The sequence below is a fragment of the Monopterus albus genome, unplaced genomic scaffold, assembly GCF_001952655.1.
Source record: "Monopterus albus unplaced genomic scaffold, M_albus_1.0 scaffold99.1, whole genome shotgun sequence".
Lineage (NCBI taxonomy): Eukaryota > Metazoa > Chordata > Actinopteri > Synbranchiformes > Synbranchidae > Monopterus > Monopterus albus.
In genome coordinates, this window is record NW_018127979.1 from 2,500,983 (window position 1) to 2,520,419 (window position 19,437).

The 19,437-nt window shown below is 40.9% G+C and overlaps 1 long non-coding RNA gene across 6 annotated transcripts in view; it reads right to left on the bottom strand.

The window, feature by feature from the left end:
* LOC109965460 (uncharacterized) overlaps positions 1 to 19,437 on the bottom strand; it is a 77,735-nt gene that overhangs the window by 34,979 nt on the left and 23,319 nt on the right. For 2 of the 6 annotated variants that reach the window (XR_002275641.1, XR_002275646.1), the window contains exons 1-3: positions 14,731 to 15,012; positions 13,451 to 13,560; positions 7,484 to 7,551 (exon numbers count right to left, since the gene is read on the bottom strand). This is a non-coding gene — a long non-coding RNA (uncharacterized LOC109965460). Of the gene's footprint in view, positions 1 to 7,483; positions 7,552 to 13,450; positions 13,561 to 14,722; positions 15,013 to 19,437 lie in introns of those variants that run through there. The other 4 variants (XR_002275644.1, XR_002275642.1, XR_002275645.1 and 1 more) reach the window with 4 other exon arrangements.

The window sequence follows — 19,437 nt, forward strand, 5'->3', positions numbered from 1 at the left end:
TTTTTTTTTTTACTTTGCACCCTGAACATTTCTGTGGGATCTCAGGGGCAGCAAATGCCAGTTAAGTTAAATGGGGTTGTAACTGTACCCGCTTTGGTGTACTTATTGGATGATACCACTGAAGACCAGTTAAGTGGAAGGTGACACTTGAAGTCTACAAATAAGCCAATATTATGGTTTGTGCAATAAAACCTAAATATATTCCAACAACATCAGATCCCACTTAAACCTGATTCTACCTTAGATGGTGCACAGTAAATGTTATATCAGCTGTCAAATGGTGCCCAGATTTCTCCGTTTGTGTTCATCTACCATATTGAACAAAAAGTTTTCATATCAGGGGACATACTTAGCTAGGTCTTATGTTTCACTTTTTTTCTTTAACAACACTTGCGTCAATTTTGTTTGGAATAATGTCATGCTGGAGATTCCTCTCCTGCCAAGCTTCTTGAGACTGAGAGTCATCTTTTCATTCAGTATTTGGGTACACTAACTAGCATTCACAGTGCTGTGTCTAAATGTCATCACCCCTCAACCTTTTGATCTCATGACATCCCATATAAACATTCTCTCACCTCCATGTTTCATGGCTGACATTATGCATTCTTGACTATTTTTGGTTCATTTTACCAAAGAATGTGAAGCTAATATTCATCAGGCTGCTTTTTCATGTTCTTTGGCAAAGTTTAATCCTACAGTTTTGTGTTGTTTTGTAAGTAAGCTTTCTTCTTGGACACCGTCCACAAGTTAATTTCATGTAATGTCCTAAACACTGCCTGACTTGAAGTGAAACACTAAGTTCCACAGACAAGGATGGACACTGGGCCTCCTAACCACTGCTGTCCTGTGTTTTGTCTAATGTTCAGTGATGCTCTTTTATCGTCTATGGCCCCATTTCGACTTGGTATTAAAATGAGCCTCAGTGATCCAAACACAAGTGGACAGCTAAAACATACAACATACATCTCCAAGGTGCCCAGCTGACCACTTGTGTTCAGATTTTGCTGCCGCTGTGACACTTCTGCTTAAATATCAAAAAGCCACAGGCACAGTTATTATATCAGTCTGTTACCAAATAAGTGCCAGCACTCTCCAAAACCAAAGGAGAAGACGACAAGGGTCAGATTTGTACATGACAGTATTATGAAAGTTTTCATAATACATTGATACATTTGTATCAGGCATTTTTCTCCATGTTTCCTTTTTTGAGCTCTCTTCGCCCCACTCCATGCCCGGCTGAGCTGCTGCTGTTGAGGTAGAGTGCACGGACAAAGTCGAGGGTTTGTGAAGACTCGATGTGCATTGGATTATTAAACTGACTTTGGTGGAGATACTTAAATTGGTGATCACTGCTCACATACAAGCTTCATGCAGAGGGTGTGCTACCAGTGCTGAACCATCTAAGCACACCTGTTCCTCTCCCTGAATGGTATTCTGATGTCCATTTTGACAGGCCTGTGGAAGAAATGTGGGTCCGGGAGCTCATTCCAACTGTTCTGGAAATCCTGAGGCAGGAAGGTTTTGAATCACACCCTAACCATTGTGACTGAACAATTGCCCGTGATCTCTGCGCACATCAATGACCCTGACTTCCTGTTTCGACTGTGCATAGAGAGGTGTACCCCTGAGTCACATTTACTGATTTAATTTGTTTTATCCATGATGATCAATGAGATAATAATTTTTTTCTCCTTCCTCTTGATATTACTGCCCACCTGAGTGGCAATGTCAGAGGCGCTGAGAGCAAACATAATATTTGCCCTCTTAGGCATCGTATACTGCACTGCAAGCCTATGTAGACACTTTTTAGTTAACTACTGTATTTTTTGTACTCTTAGTAGCATGTACATTACTAGACTGACCACTTCCCCAAAATAGATAGCACTGCATACTATGTCACATTCTTATTGACCATGAGCTCTTAAAGGGGAGGCCTGACCAGGAACGCAGTGAAAAATGATCCACAATTTGTTAAACATCATCCATTAATGTCTATGGCAGCTGCTTTTGGCTATATATGAACTCAATGATTATGCTGGCCGGCAGAAGTGAGGATGCACCCGTTGGAGGAACAGTTGCCTTTGTGTGATGTCATGTGAAAAGGGAACATTCACCTTCATTTGCCATTTTCTACAGAATATACCTTGTTAAAATTGATCAACATGATCAGCACTTTATATAGACTCTTTATATGGTCAAGACCAGAAGTCTAAGAACGCAAAATAAAGCATCATATGTGTATTGTTACAAATAAAATTACTTAAATAAAATTACAAATTAAAATCTGATATAAAAGCACAAAGAAAGCACCACAATGCACCATCACATTGGTATCAAGAAAACAAATTGTACAACATTTTATTTATGAAATATAACTCAAATTCATATTACAGAAGTGAGGTGAAGCTTATTTTGCTTGGAGATGTACAGCTGAAGGTTAATTTGAGTTGAAATAAGAAGGAATGTAGACTACAGGCACAGGCAGAGAATTAAAAGGTAGAGTTGCACCTGACAAAATAGACCAGCAATACCTTTAATCTTTCCCAAGCAGTCCTCATTATAAATTTTTTATTCGTTTATTACTAAATGACATGACATCTGTCACAACATGACAAGTCTGGCAGGTCTCTCATGTAGGTTAGTAAAAACTATTGATTATTAATTGGCCTAAATTGTTTATTTTCTCTACTAAATTACATAATGTTTGTCATGTCATTTAGTATAGCAAATTGACTAACTGATTAATTTGTTTATTGGCTCATTATTGTTATTTGCTTAGTAGAAAGTTTTAAACAGACATTTGGTTTGTCAGATGATTCCAAGTAATCTCTGCTGTGAAAGAGGCTCTGTTTACTTCTTCCACCTCTTTGGTTTCCTCAGTCCCAGAAAGTGGCGGATTGGTTGATTTCTCTTTTCCTGTCTTTAGGGTGATCTCTTCCGAGTACTCGGTCTTCTCTGTGGGGTCTTGGTCATGGAGGGCATTAGGTAGGGACTCCTGGTGGTTGCAGGGTTCATCCTCAAGCTGTTCTTCAGGCTTCTCTCCTCAGGTTTAATCTCAGAATTTTCACTCCTGGTGACTTTCTCAGCATTGAGCTCGGTGGAGATCAGGAGGTTGCATGAGGTTTGAACTTTGAGCCGATTTCTCAGCTCCTCCAGCTCTTGCTGATAGAACATGTCCTTGTCATCAGCTTTCTTCTGCATGATAATGATCTCCTCTGCCATCTTTTGATGAAGGGTGTTCTGTTCAGCCCTGAAGGTGTCTATTAAATTCTGGTCCTGTGCCACCGTGTTTGTGTGAGCGAGTTTTTCTCAGCCGACGTCGATCATCTGGGGATCTCGCTCCTCCCTGTCTGTGTGATACTTCTTTTCATTCTCAAGCTCACAATGAAGGCTTTTGACCTGCTGCCTGAGTGTGAGGACATCAGTTTCATACTTTAGGTTAATCTGATGGTATGAAGCGTTGAGCTTCTACAGTTCTTCTTGGACAGCCTTATTCTTGTCCTTCTCCACACTGAGCTCATGCACAAGCCTCTCCTGGCTTAACACATGTGCCACTTGCAGCTCCTCGAAATCTTTCTGAAGTTCTTTTTTCTTCTTCTTCTTGATATTATTGCCCACCTGAGTGGCGATGTTTGAGGTGTTGAGAGTTTCAGCATTACTGCCTCTCAAGCTCCTTTCTGGTCTCTTTTCCCTTGTTGATATAGGATTCTGTCTTTGATTTCTGGTAAGCCAGCTGCATTCTCGTTTCATGCAGCTCTTGGGTAAGTTGGATTCTCCAGTTTTGTTCATAGTTAAAGCCATCTTTCCCCCGGCTCAACATAAAGTGAAGCCTCCTGATTTCTTCACGAAGTGCATCATAGTGTTGCCCTGATTTTGGGGAGCAGTTGCCTCTCTATAGGGTCTCCTGTTTTGGGGTGTGCAGGTAGTACTTGCCATTTTTTTAAATGGCAGAATCAGTTTGTTTGGGTAGTACTTGCTATTTTTTTTAAATGGCAGAATCAGTTTGTTCTCAAACACTGTAGTATATCTCTGAACAAAGGTCATCTGTATCAGTCATTCCTTGAGTTTTCTCTTCCTCACACTGGTCTGTCACTTCTAGAAAGGTTTGAAGTTGTGTGACTAGCTGGAAAGCTGCTGTTACTGATGAAGTATGGACCTGATGACATCACACACACTAGAATTTTTCCTTTGTTCATGCCATTCTATTTAACTCTAAAGTTCCATTTTTGGTGGGGGGGGGGTATTCTGTAAAGCAGGCTAAACTGCTTTGGATAAGCATTGTTTTGCTGTTATAAATAAACCCTTTGTATTTTTTCTACTAGATTGTCTGCTGGGGTGTGAGGAGAAGGTAGGGGATCCGAAGCAAATGTGCTAAAAAATGTGACGTCACCCCCTGTCGAAAATCATTCAGTTAACACCTCACTTTGACAGAAGCGGCACTCCTACAGCTCTCACCACTGCAACCACCATGTCCTGCACCGATGATGTATTTTCCTCTAACATCCTTTTCAGGGATGCATTAGCATTTATACTACAAAAGATGCGTCCCAGACCACCTTGGCAAATGTTTCAGTAATCAGATCACAATCTTAGTGGTTGTTTACACTCATAATTAGTGGTGTCCACTTGTGATCCAATCTCCCAGGACACATTTTAAAGTGTAAACAAGATCTCTGATCTTTATGACGTCTCACAGTCCAGTTTCTTACTTGTTCAGACAATTCTCTACCATTTGGAGTCACATTCATGTTGTTCATGTCTTAATTAGAAATCACAGGTGCAGTCACCTTTCTTGTAGTGATCACACGTGAACTCACCTTTCTTACAATGATAGTGAACTTTGGGACCTGTATTTTCAATGTCATCTATCTAACAGTTTGTTTTTAACCATACATCAAGATTACATGGTTTGAAAAAATTATTGTAAGATGGTACCGTTTTAAATCAAACACATTTGTTATATTGCACAGCGGTGTACTCAGTTTTGTGTTATACTGTACATCTGTCTGTCAGGCACAATATCTTGGTTACTGCTGAAACTGAAATGATGCATCTCATTATGTTTACCGTTTCAACTTGCAACACCCAGCTCAGTTTAAAACTGACCTGTCAGTGGTCTTGTATTAACTGTCAGGTCTTGACTTTTCAACAAACTCTAATAGGCAACATAGCAGCCTAAATTTTGAGGCTAATGGCCCAGATCATACAAATGTCTTGTGTTGCCATGTAGAATCACTGTAATGCAGTAACAGCACACGCTAAGCACTACAGGTCCGCAGACTGTATGTGGAGAAAAGGTGGGGGTAGAGCACTGCTAGGCTAATTAGTTTTCCAGCATACAAAGAGACGATTTTAAAGCACGTTTCTAGTTACAGGTTCAGGGCGACGACCTTAATATGGAGAGACAAGTCTTTTTCTTCCACCTCTTCCTTTCACTTTTTAATCTTTCACAGTGCTAAAAATTTATATCGACTTTTCCTACCTTCCTTCTTCTGCTATTTAGTCATGAAAAGGGACATTGCAGTATGTACCCTAAGCCATAATCACATAACAGTACTAGCAAGGACACAAGAGAACTGAAACCAGTTTCCTTTCACTATAGCCACAAATGTTAAGCAACCATTCAGTTGCATTAAATCCCAGACGGAGATTGCAAAGGGTATGAATATATACGGGCTGCACCTATAAGCTATTTAGTCTCATACTGAGAGCCTGCACCCTACGTGCACACTAAAGGTTACATGGGATAACTGCACATTGTTTCTGAGTGGAGCTGAAAATTTATGCATTTAAAGAGAAGTACAAAATGTTTACTTGAACTTTTTTTTTAAATGGAGTTAGTCTCATGGTCATCTTACTTCTGCTAATTACACCCTTATTAGCCAGGAAGGACTCAGGTGCTGCAGAGTCCTTCAGTGAGGGACATCTGTGGTTGACAGTGCCTGGAAGGACATGTTATCCAGTTTCAATGGCTAATGAACAAACACAAGGATTTTCTCTCAGATTAATTATCGTCACAATGAATGAATTCCGGCTCCTTTTGGTTGTTGTGCTCAGCATATTATCTTCCCATCAGCCTGTCAATCACCTCAGCCTACAAACAAACCTATCAGCTGACACAAACATGGATGCACACCGTCAAACATAGATACACCCAAACATGCACAATAGCCACGCACACACCCACACAGAAAATCAGATCAGCTAATTAAGATGTGGCGGCTGAGTGGAAAGTAAACTCAAACAGGGCTGGACAGATGTCTCACTCTGGTGACTTCAAAAAGAGAAATAAAGAACACAGGGCCATGTAATGTGATTTAGATATAATGCTTCCAGGTCAAGGGTGGTGGCTCGACTGCTGGGCAGTGGGAGAGCAGCTGACAAGCGTGTAACTAACCATGACGGATGGGAATTCAATGGACTGCCTACACTACACACTTTGAGCTGGGCAGAGACAAATTACGTGGCTGACCACCTTGTCGGCTAGAGCAGAGGAGACAATTCATTTGCTAGTTTTTTCACAAGTGTACAGACTATAATCAAGTCAGACAAGATAGGATTGTGAAGGAAATTCTCCTCCCTGACCCTGCAATAGTTATGTCCAGTCACAACAGAATGATATAATGATTCATGGGGAAAAAATGCTCCACTCTTCCTTCAGTATTCAAAATACTTGACAGTGATGATGGGCTGGAGAGAAAAAAAGCTCAATATTCGATCCACTAGTGCTAAGAAATGTGTGTATATACCCTTATAAACAAAAAATAGGTGACTAAAATGAAAAAATTAACTTTAATCTCTGTATTTTAATTAACTGGGTGTACTGCACATTTCCCACATTAAGCCAACTAATCAAGGTAGTAGACTAAAATGTTCATGACTTTCTTTAAGACTAAAATGTCATTTTAGTCATGCTCTGACAGAACTTGTATGTCAGACATCAAATTGTTTATGCCTGATCTAAGCAGCCACATTCATAAGGCAACATGAAAAGCCAGCTGTGTTTCTGAATGTCCAACAAGAAGTTGGAACTGAGTATACTGAACCATTTAGCCTCATCTGAGGTTTGAGCTTTCCATATGTTAATACTGAACGCATCATGATTAGAATCATGGGTAACAGATGGAGTGCTCAGGATACAGGCTGCCTTGTTGCTGTGATCAGTGGATACTGTATCACCACAACTGGTCCATGAAAGAGAGCCAGCTAATGCTAGCTAAGACATCAAATTTATGCAGGTCGACTACAGCACTGAATGTGCAGGAGCAATGAAACAACATGAATGAAGAGTAATGGCACCTAGAAAGCCTAGCTAAGCAGCTTATACCTTCAAAGTGGAATACAATCACAATGGGACCTGTCAAATGTTAAATGTTGTAAAGGTCTGCCATGTGAGCTCATAAAAAATAAATAAATAAAAGCGACCACAGAGATTGTGTTAGCATTTGCAGCCTACAGAGTTCAGATATGTTAGAGTCAATACCGTACAGTGTGTCTTCCAGCAACCCTGGCTCCCAAATGTCAGTCAACTGCTGCTACACACCGGAAGACCTGAAACACCAGTTCCAAAAATATGTCAAAACTGATTTCATACTTATTTGAAAAGCTGCACTACCACTGTGTCTCATATTTCCTTTCAGAAAATGAGATTACTTTTTTGCGACATTATATATGTTATATATTATTATTTTGTCATGGTGATGAACAATAAACCCGTGAAACAATAATCACTAAGTCATTATCTATTTTGAAACTATCATTTTCATTTTTGGAATCCTCAGGGTGCCGAGAAAAGCAACAAAAAAAAAAAAAAATTTTGAAGCTGAAGAGAAATCAGAGGTGAGTGCATAAGTGGTGGAGAGCTGAGATGCACTATTATGAGACAAGGAGAACATGCAGACATCAGTGAGGAGGAGGTGAGGACTTTTAATTGGAGTAATTCTTATGGCCTTGTCACAGCTGCATCCAGAGGTACACTTTTAAACCTCCTGGTACATGTCTTTTTCACCCTTTCACAAACGCTATTATTAATTTCACAAATTCCCAGGCACTTCTTTGACACCTGAACCATCGAGGGTGAACTGCTGTCAGCCTCACCTTGGTTATTATCTTTCGTTAGTATCTCTCTCTTACGCAGATGCACTACACCCTCTCTCCTTCTGTACTACATCACTTCTTCATTTCTTATTCCTAAAGGAAGAAAACAATGGTACATTTGTGACAGAGGAAAAGAGCTGCAATTAACAAATGAGCTTTATTTTTGTGCATGGAATCTTTAGGACAAACAACGCCATCAATCCAATATTTTTTTTTTTTTTGCCGTTTATGTTTGCTATTTCAGTTTGAGCATCATGAGAGCTGTTCATTCCTCTATTGTAGATATGATTAAAGATCAACTCAAATTTTGTTGCTGTACACAGTCCCAGATGTTACGTTCACATTACAGGCCTTAATGCTCAGTTGCAATCTTTTTTGTGTTGATGTTCACATTCATGTTTATAAGTGACAAGTATCCAGCTTTGGTGTGAACGCTGGTGACACCCTAAACTGCCACGCATGGGCAGATTAAAATAAAATGAGTCACTTCACAATGAACATAGCAACAGATTGTTGGTGGTGTATTATTACCACTTTACTTACACCTCGGTGTAAGTAATGCATGGATTTGAAATTTTTGGAGAGGTAGGAACAATCCATTATCTTTTGGTGCCAATCTGGATCCTCATTTGGATCCAGGATCCTTTACCACTGTTAGATCAGAAAAATGTCAATAGTTTAGCTTTTAAGTCCAAATATAATGCCTAGAATGCTTGTACAAAAATTGCAAGACAACATCCACATAATATTTACCACAAACCAAAGTATGACCTAGATCCAAGCAATATTCCGGATCTGCCGGCCCAGAATATTCACATTTATAGGGTTCACAGAAAACTTGCTACTGTGAGACAAGAAAGAATGCTATAGATGTGCAACTATGATCAAATTCTGGCTGAAACTCTGCTGGCTCAGTAAGGTGTCAACAGATGTCAATTTGATTCCAAATTCTAGAAGTAGTTTTTCATGGTCAATGAGTCATATTATGAGGGTCAAACTGTCATGGGAATATCGCTTTTAGGTGTAATGGCATTATAGGGTTAGTGAGCTGCCTTGGTGGATGTTTATGTTCTCAGAGTGCTGTGCAGTATTCATATATGTGACTTTTTTCAAACATGTGTCCAAAAACTGCTTCTGCTGCTCAAAACCGGCTTGTATGCATTTCCTAAGACTTTGAAAAATCAGCAATGACAAAACAGCCATGACTCTGAGGTACATGCCATTTGTTGACCCCTAAGATGTGGTAGCAGTTACTATAAACCAGAAAGGACTCTCCTTACCCTCTTGTGCCAAATATAAATCCAGCTGACACTTATTAACATAAACTGCGACATATAACCAGGAGAAATTTTGTTAAGTTCAAGACAAACTGCTGATGAGTTCATTCTTTTATTTGGCAGGAAAGATGCCCTTTTCCCCTCCACGGTGTCAGGAGAGACTCACTTGTTGTTGCTCAACAATACTATCTCGGTGATTTATTGATTACACTGATCCCCAAGTATTTCACTTGAAATGGGAGTGAAACTATAATTTTCACCCAAGAAGGAGAGACGGGAGCATCTGTTGCCCCTGATAGCTTTGACTTATTTGACTTTTCCTGACACAGAACGATGGGTACCTGCTTTGAAGGGTCTCAGATACGTTAGCCACAATACGTTAACCCAGGCCCGCAGCAGTGATTCCCACAGGGGCCACTCAGAGAATGTCCTGCCCTGATGGGCTGATGGAAATCAGTGGAAATCAATAAGCAATGATAGACTTCTGCTGTCCACTCAGCTAATCCTGTTAGTGATAGCTGTGGATTTAATCGAATGGCTGCACACAGTACAGTTGCTCAGACACCGAGACAAGTGTACGTGCACACTCACCCAAGTACACTTAACCCCATAACACTGTGATGGATAAGATCCGAGGATCTTCCACACACTCGCTCCACTGTCATTTTGTTGAGACAAGCAGCAATTTGAGCGACAATTCATTCAGCAGTTAGAGGAGAATCAGTCAATTTATTAAATTCTTTGCTCATAGTCCAAGTTGGACCAGATTGCGGGAACATTTTCATTGGAGCTGAAGATGTGGAATAAAGACACATTTTGTCCCTATGATCATTCGATAAAGGATCTCTTTTTTGATATGGAGATCAGCACAATGCATGGTGGTGTATGGGAAGCAGAAATGGACTTCCTTTGACAAAGAAGATCTCTGCACATGCTGTATACATATCAAAGTGACATAAACCCTGATAACTACTCTCAATACACGAGCTGCACATATGTTGCAAAGTATTTCTGGGTTAATACGTTAACCCCCTTCCCGTGAGTGAATAGACATTATAAAAGCATGCCCCAGTGGCATATGTTTAATGGTACATTAAGAGAGTACATCAATTGCAGATGACATAATCCCCAGCCCTCTTTTCAGCCCCTCTCTCACTTCCTTAATCTCTCCATTCTTTAACCCTCATCTTCTAAGAGGCTGAAAGCTCCCTTCATCTTCTCCTCAAGCTAGCAGAGAAACCACACGCTGCCTGGGGAGAGAGGAGAAGAAGAGGTATTACTGAAGTCTGATTAAATTAACACTGTGATGCAGATTTCTTGCCTTTTCCTCTCCTTTCTCTCCTTATCCGACTATGTGGCGTCTTTGAAAATTAGATGAACTTGTTACACGAGGGTTTGCACATGTATAACGCGTGTGCTTGTGTGTATATGTGCATCTGATTTTAATTAATTACTCTTGTTTGTGTCATTAGCAGGATCCATGAATTGGGATCTTGATTTGCATAGGTGTCTTTGATAAATATGACGTTTTAAGTTAATGCGCGACTGGAATGCACTTCTCTTCCCCTCATCCGCCCCCTCTAACCCTCCCCAACCTCCAGCCTCGCCCAGTTCTCCTTGAGGCAGAAAGCGGAACCATCCCCCGTAAAAGTACTTTAATTACAAGGTTCCTACATCCAAATAACAAGAGGTTTACATAACTCCCTCATGAGCTGCTCATTATTCAGAAACTATTCTTGCTATCCCTGTCTCCCTTCTCTAATACAAATGGTGTTCAACAATGTGTGAGCTCTCACAATGCCCATCCTGTAACTTTGAGTAAAAATTAAGCAAAGTTCAATTTACCTCCTTATGTCCGAACTCAATTCCAGCTCAGACACTGATTCAATCCCATCTATCTGAAACGAATTGCTTAGTTGACACTAATTCATACAATATGGGAGTGCCCCTCTAGTGTGATCAGTACAATATGCCAACAATACATGACATGAAATCTATCTCTACTTTTAATTATATTAAATATATAGACACTGACCAAAACAATATACAAGAAGATGACTGTATAAATGGAAGTGCCCTAGAAAAAGAATCACTTTACATTACAGATTCTAGTCATGTTAAAGTTATTTAGTATGCTATGTACTCATGTGCACACTACAGACGTAACAAACTGAATGTAACACATATCATCCTTCATCGTCCAATCTTTCTTTCCCTCAGAGTTCTGCAGCATGTCCTTAAATCATATTTGATCCTAATTTATCAAAATAAATAAATAAGATAAAAATTGGCCACCGTATGGAAATTGTGCAATTTTATTACTTCTGGCCATTCAACGTCTGAACCAATGCCATTGTCCTGCTTCTTCTTCATTGACCCCATCCTGCCTCCTCCCATCTGCTCCAACAAGGTGATGTTTATCTCCAGCAGGAGGAAATTAAAGCCTTGCTTCATGAGCAGCAGATATGCAAATCTAATACAGTGCAAATAGATTGCATAGCTCACACTGTGGATAGTGTGTACAGGGCCGCCCATTGAGCCCTATTGATTTGAAATCCAAATCAAGACACATGGAATATCAAGACACACATGTGGCTTTCTAAAAATCTGGACGTTGAGATATTAAAGAAAATAAATAAAGAGGATGAAAGATGAAGAATTAACGGTGGAACTAAAAATTAAAAAACAGATTATTTATTCAGCAGGTCCATCAGGGTAGGTATGGTTTAATAACTCTTGTTCGACCACAGGTGAACGCTTATCTGAAGCTCTGACACACGCAGCATGGAAATAAGTTCCTCTGATATCACTATTACATGGGATATGTATTTTCTTGAACTCACAAAATTGGAAAGTAATAGTGGTCATGCAAAATGCCTTGCAGCTGTGGAGTATGTAATTTTGATATGCATTAGTGTTATTGTCAGCCAGGGTGCATGGGCTGTTTCCTTGTGTGATTGCAGGTCTGGCTTGTATTGTGGGAGGGAAGCAGACAGGAAAAGATAGTATTAAACCTGTCCTTGCCATTCCAATCGGTCTGCATGTTTCTCTTTATCATTCTGCAGTTTCTATCCACTTACGCTATAATTAAGTTTCCTGACCCCTGCCTTGCAGCCTTAACTAAGCATTGGGAAATATACAGACACTCTCTCTTTTTCTGAGTCTCCATGGCACTGTAATGGAATAAGAATTATTAATCGAGTAATTGTGTGGAACACATTAGTTTGCATTGAATTTCTCTCTCTCATTTTCGATGCTTGATTATCAGGCTATTGGGCAGGCTCTACCCCCTCCCTTCACCTCTCTACCCACCACACTCCAAACACATAACGCATGCCCACACACACACACACACACACATACACACCCCCACCGGGCCAGATCACACTTCCCTAAATGGCATAATCTCTCCCTCTTTCTCATGTCCATGCATGGGCACACATATACAAAGTCACACTTATACAAACACAATAGGATGAAGTGTGTGTTTGCATCACACCTGATGCCTAATGTGTGTGTGAGGTGGTGGAGGAAAGGGCTCCTGGTGACTGGAAGTTTTTTGTAGTGTCCCTTTAACCCCAAACCTGTCTGATAAAAAAAAAAAAAAAGCAACGGCAGATGAAAATAACCTCCGGCATATGTACAACCATGAAGGACAAAAATAGAAAAAAGCCCACAACCCTAACGTCAGAGACAGATGGCTCAGACATTCATCAGAAGCAACCCCTCTTCAATCATAATTAGTCTAATTAATTTAAATCAGTTTTGGATGCCTATCTAAATACAGTGACAACACAAAATGAACATCCTCCCTGCAGCACATAGCCTCAGCCTATACGTTCCCATAGTGAAACACACCCTGTAGGATTAGAGCAGAAGAATAGGGGGATTATTATTTCATGACCTTTCAATCCGCTGCCTGTCAGGTTGAACTAAAGCCATATATGCTGCTGGAGGACTAATCTCCTTCTCTCTTTGTGTCCGCTAGGGATGTGTCATTTCTTTATCCCCTCTATCCAGATTTACTCCATAAAATAAACTTCCTAGCCTGATCTGATAAGAAGCCATCTCCTTACCGGGATAAGGCTGTGGTGCCTCGTCTCCCTGCTTCCCCCGTAGCCGTATTTTTGGGTGTCAGATAACTCAGACAGGGATGGAAACAGTCAGGAAATGCCACTTTGTCTGTCTGGAGCAGGTGACAACAAAACGACAGTGACTCTGATTAGAAAATCCCCTCTTCCCCTCTCCCACCACCACTACCACTCTCTCTTTCTCTCTTTCTAAAGCCACTAAAATCACATATTATCAGCACTTGCCAGGTAGTGTCTGAAACAAAAAATGTATATTAACAGGTGCACATTTAGCCACACTTGTGTTGTTTTTGCCATTGCCCCATCTTAATTACTGGTAAAGCCATCACTACTCAAGCTGGCAGTCTGAGCCATGATCTGATCTGACCACTGCTGTCTGCCTGGTTCTATCCCACCGTCTGTGTGTTAAAATGTATTTATTTAACTGACTTGAGTCATATTTTAGCCACCGCAGACTGCAAAGCTTTGACTATTTAGCTGGATATTATATCTGAAGCACACAAATACTTCTAGCATTTTTATAAAGCACACTCTCTCCTGCTGCCTAAAGGTCACAGCCAACAGGTGGCAGAAATGAGCATTATGGATTTGGTTTGCAGCAGTCAGCACTAAGCACTGCTGTAAAAACTGAAAAATTAAATGTATCCTTAGCCCTAAAACATTAGAAAATACAGAAGCCAATACTGCTGTAAAAGTGTAGAGTGCTACAGTAACCGATGCATCAGGAGGTCTTTAAAAATTTTGTGATTTAAAAAAGTTCTTTTAAATTACAACCAGGGGGTGACCACATCTAATCAGACTATACTCCACAGCCTTTACTATTTAAAATAAAAATGGTCTTTAAAAACAACAGAGGGAAAACAAAAATAAAATAAATGCTTGCAGACAATACAATCATTTCATGCTGTGCCACAATCAGCTGTAGGGTCAATTTTCATCTATTAAATATCAGAAAACAGGGTCAGAGATCTGGGGCTGAAGCAAAAATCATTTTTACTGGCTAAAGTCGTGCAAATTTAAAAATCTGATGGAGAGGACAGGCCTAGTCAAAACACCACAATCCCTATTATATGTCTTTAACGTGCCTATATCTTCAGTGTCCATTTTATTTTTTGCTCTTTGCAATCTTTTAAGTATTTTGGTAGGAAGGGATATGCTTGATTTTTTCAGTGTGATTTAGTCTGATAAAAAAAAAATTGCAACCATTTACTCTGTTTCTCCCGTAGAGAGACTGAGGAGACAGCCACTCAAACTGACCAATTTACCCCAAAGTGTAGGTGAAGCAATTCATTGAGAGCCATGCAGGCGCTGAATTGTCCCCCTGCTCCGGACCTCTCGCCCCGGTTGGACCTTCATCTGATTTCAGGCTACGGTTCCTCCTTCGCTTGTTCCTCACCTCCCAACTCTGCACGGTATTATTGCTCTGATTGGCACGGCGCAACGTTTCTGCTTGTCTGCAAAACAGGATCTGCACAGGTGCTGCAGCGTCGTCGCTTTTTCCTTTCTCCTCTTCAACACGACACAATTGAAAAACAGTTGCATTTTTGGAAAGCACTGGCCATTTACGCGCGTAGCGCATCACCAAATTTCCTTTAAAAATAAGCAAATGCGAAAGGGGAGGGGGAGAGGGAGGAGGGGGGGACTCCGGGCTATCGTAAAAGAGACAAAATGTCTCTTTTAAAATGTCAGAGTTATGGTGATAAGAATCTGAGGATGCAGGGAGGACTTTCTTGAGAAGTGACTAATTACCCCGTGGACCGTCCTGATAGCGGAGAATAATTAGATTTACACAAAAGACCCTAAACCAGCATCTGAATAACAAGAGCAACATTTTCAATAGAAATTTTAATTTGATTTTGTTGCGAGTTTTCTCTCTGCACTCGAAGGGGAAAGTAAGAAAAAGCATTATAAGGACAAAACAAAAGAAAAACCGTCTTCCCGGGACGGTTTCATGCCTGATTTGGTTGAAAAAAAAGCTGACAAAACCCATGGTAATCAAAAGAGGAGAGAGTACGGCCTGCATATATATTCACAATTAGAGAGCGATTAGATAGCAAAAAATATTGACTAAATATGGACTCAATTAAATAACCTGGCTTGTTTTGAAAGCAGTGACTGAAAGTTTCTCTCCTCTCCACATTTTATAACTAAATTGGTTTAAAATAAAAATATTAAAATGTAACAAGTCCATAAAAGTGTTTTAATGAATAGCTTTCAGTGGATTCTTATGACAGTAAAAATGCTGAGAATTAAAGCGAGTTCAGAAAAGTAAAAAAAAAAAATCTAACTGGAAGTAAGGTTATTTGTGAAACAATAAATAATACACAAATGCAAATCTGAAAAATTTTAATGAGCAGAGGGTGACACAAACTGGTTGTAACATATTAAATGTAAAGATTTAAAAAGACTCGAATGTGAAAATCTTCTTTGCTGAGATGTGTTGAGAACAGATGCTGCATTAGAAAATTAAACAACGGCCTCCAGTGGAGAATTTGTAATCTAGATAGTGAGGTGAAATTGATGACTTTATCACACCAGAAAATTATCCTTCCATCACTGTGTAAAATATCTGTTTTTATCATAGCCGATATAGACAAGCATGCGCCAGCTATGTAGGCCACACTACATGCAAATGGTGTAAGAGTGCTTTAGAAGATTAGAAGATAGACACCCGGCCCACATGGGCTGAGAGGAGTGGGCTCTCTTCCAAGATTGTGTCCTATCTCCTCAGGACTGAAAAAAGCATCCTAATCCTTTACCTTTCATAGTGATCTAAAGCCGATTTAAAACTGTCACTACCCTAGTTTGTGTTTATTTCATGTTCATCTGCAGCTCAAGGCGATACTCTGCACACCCACTTATGACATGAGCAAAAATATGTGAGTTTGTGTGGGGGAGACGAAGAGCAAGACATTTGGGGGGGGGGTAGACCCAATGCATCTGTGATGTGACTATATAAATTGTTATATTGTCTTTGCACGTGTTCGGAGTTTGTGCTGCGAGTCTCAGACATCCGCCTCTTATTTCACGTGTTGTCTAACAAAACCGAGTAACTCAGCTTGAATTCACTTCCAAAAAAACATGCACTCCCACACAAACAGATAGCCCAGAAAAAAGATGAGTAAACAGTCTCTCTCTTACACACACAGCTGAACCCACACTAACACAAACCATTGACCACTGAGACGGCAGACCCACATGCAGACCACCTTCCTGTTCTCTCCCTCCTGCTCCTCAAGGCCTTACTGTATTATTCTGTAAGCAGCAAGAGACCGGCATTGACAGAGCTAATCACTGGAGGCAAGGCCTCTCTCTCTCTCTCTCACACACACACACACACACACACACACACACACAGAATGATTGACACACAATGGCAGCAAATCTATGTGCACCCCACACCCCCACCCCCCAATTGCTTTTTGCCTTCTCTCCCAGCTGAAAAGACAAGGGGGGAGGCTATAGTGTGTGTGTATGTGTGTGTGTGTGTTTTGGCGGGGATTACAAGGAACGATGTCCAGCAAACTGAGGCGAAGCCAGAGGAGAAATGAAGATGGCAAAAGATGAACTTGCGACTAATGCAGTTGCTATCCCTACTCCTAATCCCCCCTACTTTGTTTAGGTGCAGCAGCCAATTTGGAGAGTCTCAACCCTTCTCATATGAATATGATCCCTGTGCTGGCTGAACCCCAGTGAACCACTGATCCTGTTATCATGTAACTGGAGAGAAAGAGAGGGAAAAGAGAAAGAGAAAGACAGAGGAAATAAAGGAGAAGAGGGGAGGTGCATTGTTTATTGTTTACTCAAGCCTCCTATGTCAGTTGCTAACACTTCGACAACCCACAGCCACACTCCCTATACTAAATTTTGCTATTATTTTGCACCTCAAGGACCTCTACCAATGTTACACCATTTGTAACAATGGGTTGCCTGTCAATTACGAGGTTGATGGTTCAAGCCCCCAGTTTCTGGTAGACATGTAAAAGGGTCTTTGACGCTCATAATTCTAGCAGACCATAAACTGCCTCTCAGCTGCTCGCACAGGTTAGCACATTAATTTATTCTTGTTTGAACAATAACCTTTTATTGTACTCTGTACTGCATGTATATTGCCAACACTTTTACTGTCCTATCATATTGTGTTTACCATGTTTTATGTGAGGTATGTGTGTTACAAGTATGAGGAGCACGTAACGTGAAGCAGTTAACATGAGTCTGATTATACTATACATTACTTAGCAAATCTGTCATATAGTAATACAAATCAATATGAAAATATTCTCATTAATATAGTGAAAAGGATCAAAATTATGTCCAGCCCTAGGACGTGACAGAATTCATGTTGTTTAATCCTGATTTATTTATTACTTTTCTGACATTGTGCATCATTTTGTGGCTGCCATGTGCTGATTGCCCAGTTCGACAGGAAACGGCGGGGTTAATTAAAGAGTGGACAGCACTCCAGACCCTACTCACACACTCCTGGTATTGTCATAAGCACCACTCTTACAACACACTCCCTCAAGAGTCATTTCCCTCTGTTTCTTAGGACAGCTGAGGGTCGAGCCGTGGCCTCCGGGGTACTGAAGCACACTCTGCTGAGTCTCTCATGGACATGCAGAAGCACAGACACAGCATGGCGCACAAGTTCGCCGCTGCCGTCTCTGCATAGACTCGTCCAGATAGCCAGCAGATAACACTTTCAATTCAGCTTGATGTTATCGTTTTCCTTTTCCTAGAGAAATATGAACCTGTCACATGGGGTGCCTTACAGATTTGTTATATAGTTCCATGGTAGATAAATCCAACAATAGGGGCCAAGGCCTTGCAGAGTCCGAAGGACTTGCAGCACTAATCACTGGGAGAGAATCACATCTGGCCTGACAGCAGCTGCATCACTGTTTAGAGGAGCTGCCAGCGTGAAAAACACACAGGTCGATTCCCTTTTCTCCACGGACAGAGTGTGTGTCCTTCTAATTCATTTCTTCTTTCTCAGGCCTTTTCTTTGAGCTAGCCAATTAACCTGGGAGCAGTGCACTAATGAGATCCCTCTGGTGGCTCTGCACTACTCATCGGAGAAGAGTGAAGAGCAGGGTGAGCAGAGAGGAGAAAGAGAGGGGTCAGGGACAGACAGCACAGGGGTGGAGAGGTGCAGGCATGGCAAAGGCAAGGATGGGATAAGAGTGTTTTGGAAAAGGGGTAAAGAAGGGTTGATAAGTGGGGTGGGGGGTGAAGACAGAAGGGTTCAGGGCAAGGAAATGTGGGATGGGTTGATGCAGCGGAGAGGGGACAGAGCACCATCCAGTTGGCCACTACGGGCCTATCACCAAGACATTGTCAGCCAGACAATGGGCTTATCAGCCTCCTTTTCACACCAGTCTGATTAACTGGGAGGAATGGGAGGAAGAGGCGGGGAAGGGAAAGGGTACGTCCTTGTACCAGCCCCAGTAAATGTCAGAGAATGGGCCAGGCACCTGGACTAGCCTCATGGATTGTTTATACATCACTGAGAAAATGGGGACAGTTTTAAACCCCACTGTAAAACTCGCTTCCTTGCATGCGTATTTGCCACATTAGCAATGGGGGAGAGGCTCAGCTGTAATAAATCTACAACCTTTGTTAATGTATCTCACTAACCAGATTAGCAAGGAAGTGATAAGCACCTTTAAGCACCATTAGCTAAATCTGTGTGTGTCATCAGTCACAGAAACACCATAAAGCACAGTAAGGTGCAGCAGATGCTAAGTTTAGAAAGGGCTGAAATAATGGTACAATCACCACTTCTCATAAAAACTGCCATATGTTCACTTTGTCTGACTTCTTGTAGTAATTAACGCAGCAGAAACGTACCTTTTGAATATTACACCCTCTGCCCAAAATCTTACACATACTAGTCACCAAAACAAATCAAATCACACCTGTGAAAATTAAAATAAAAACCTCAGGACAGAAGAATAAAAACGTTATCTTGC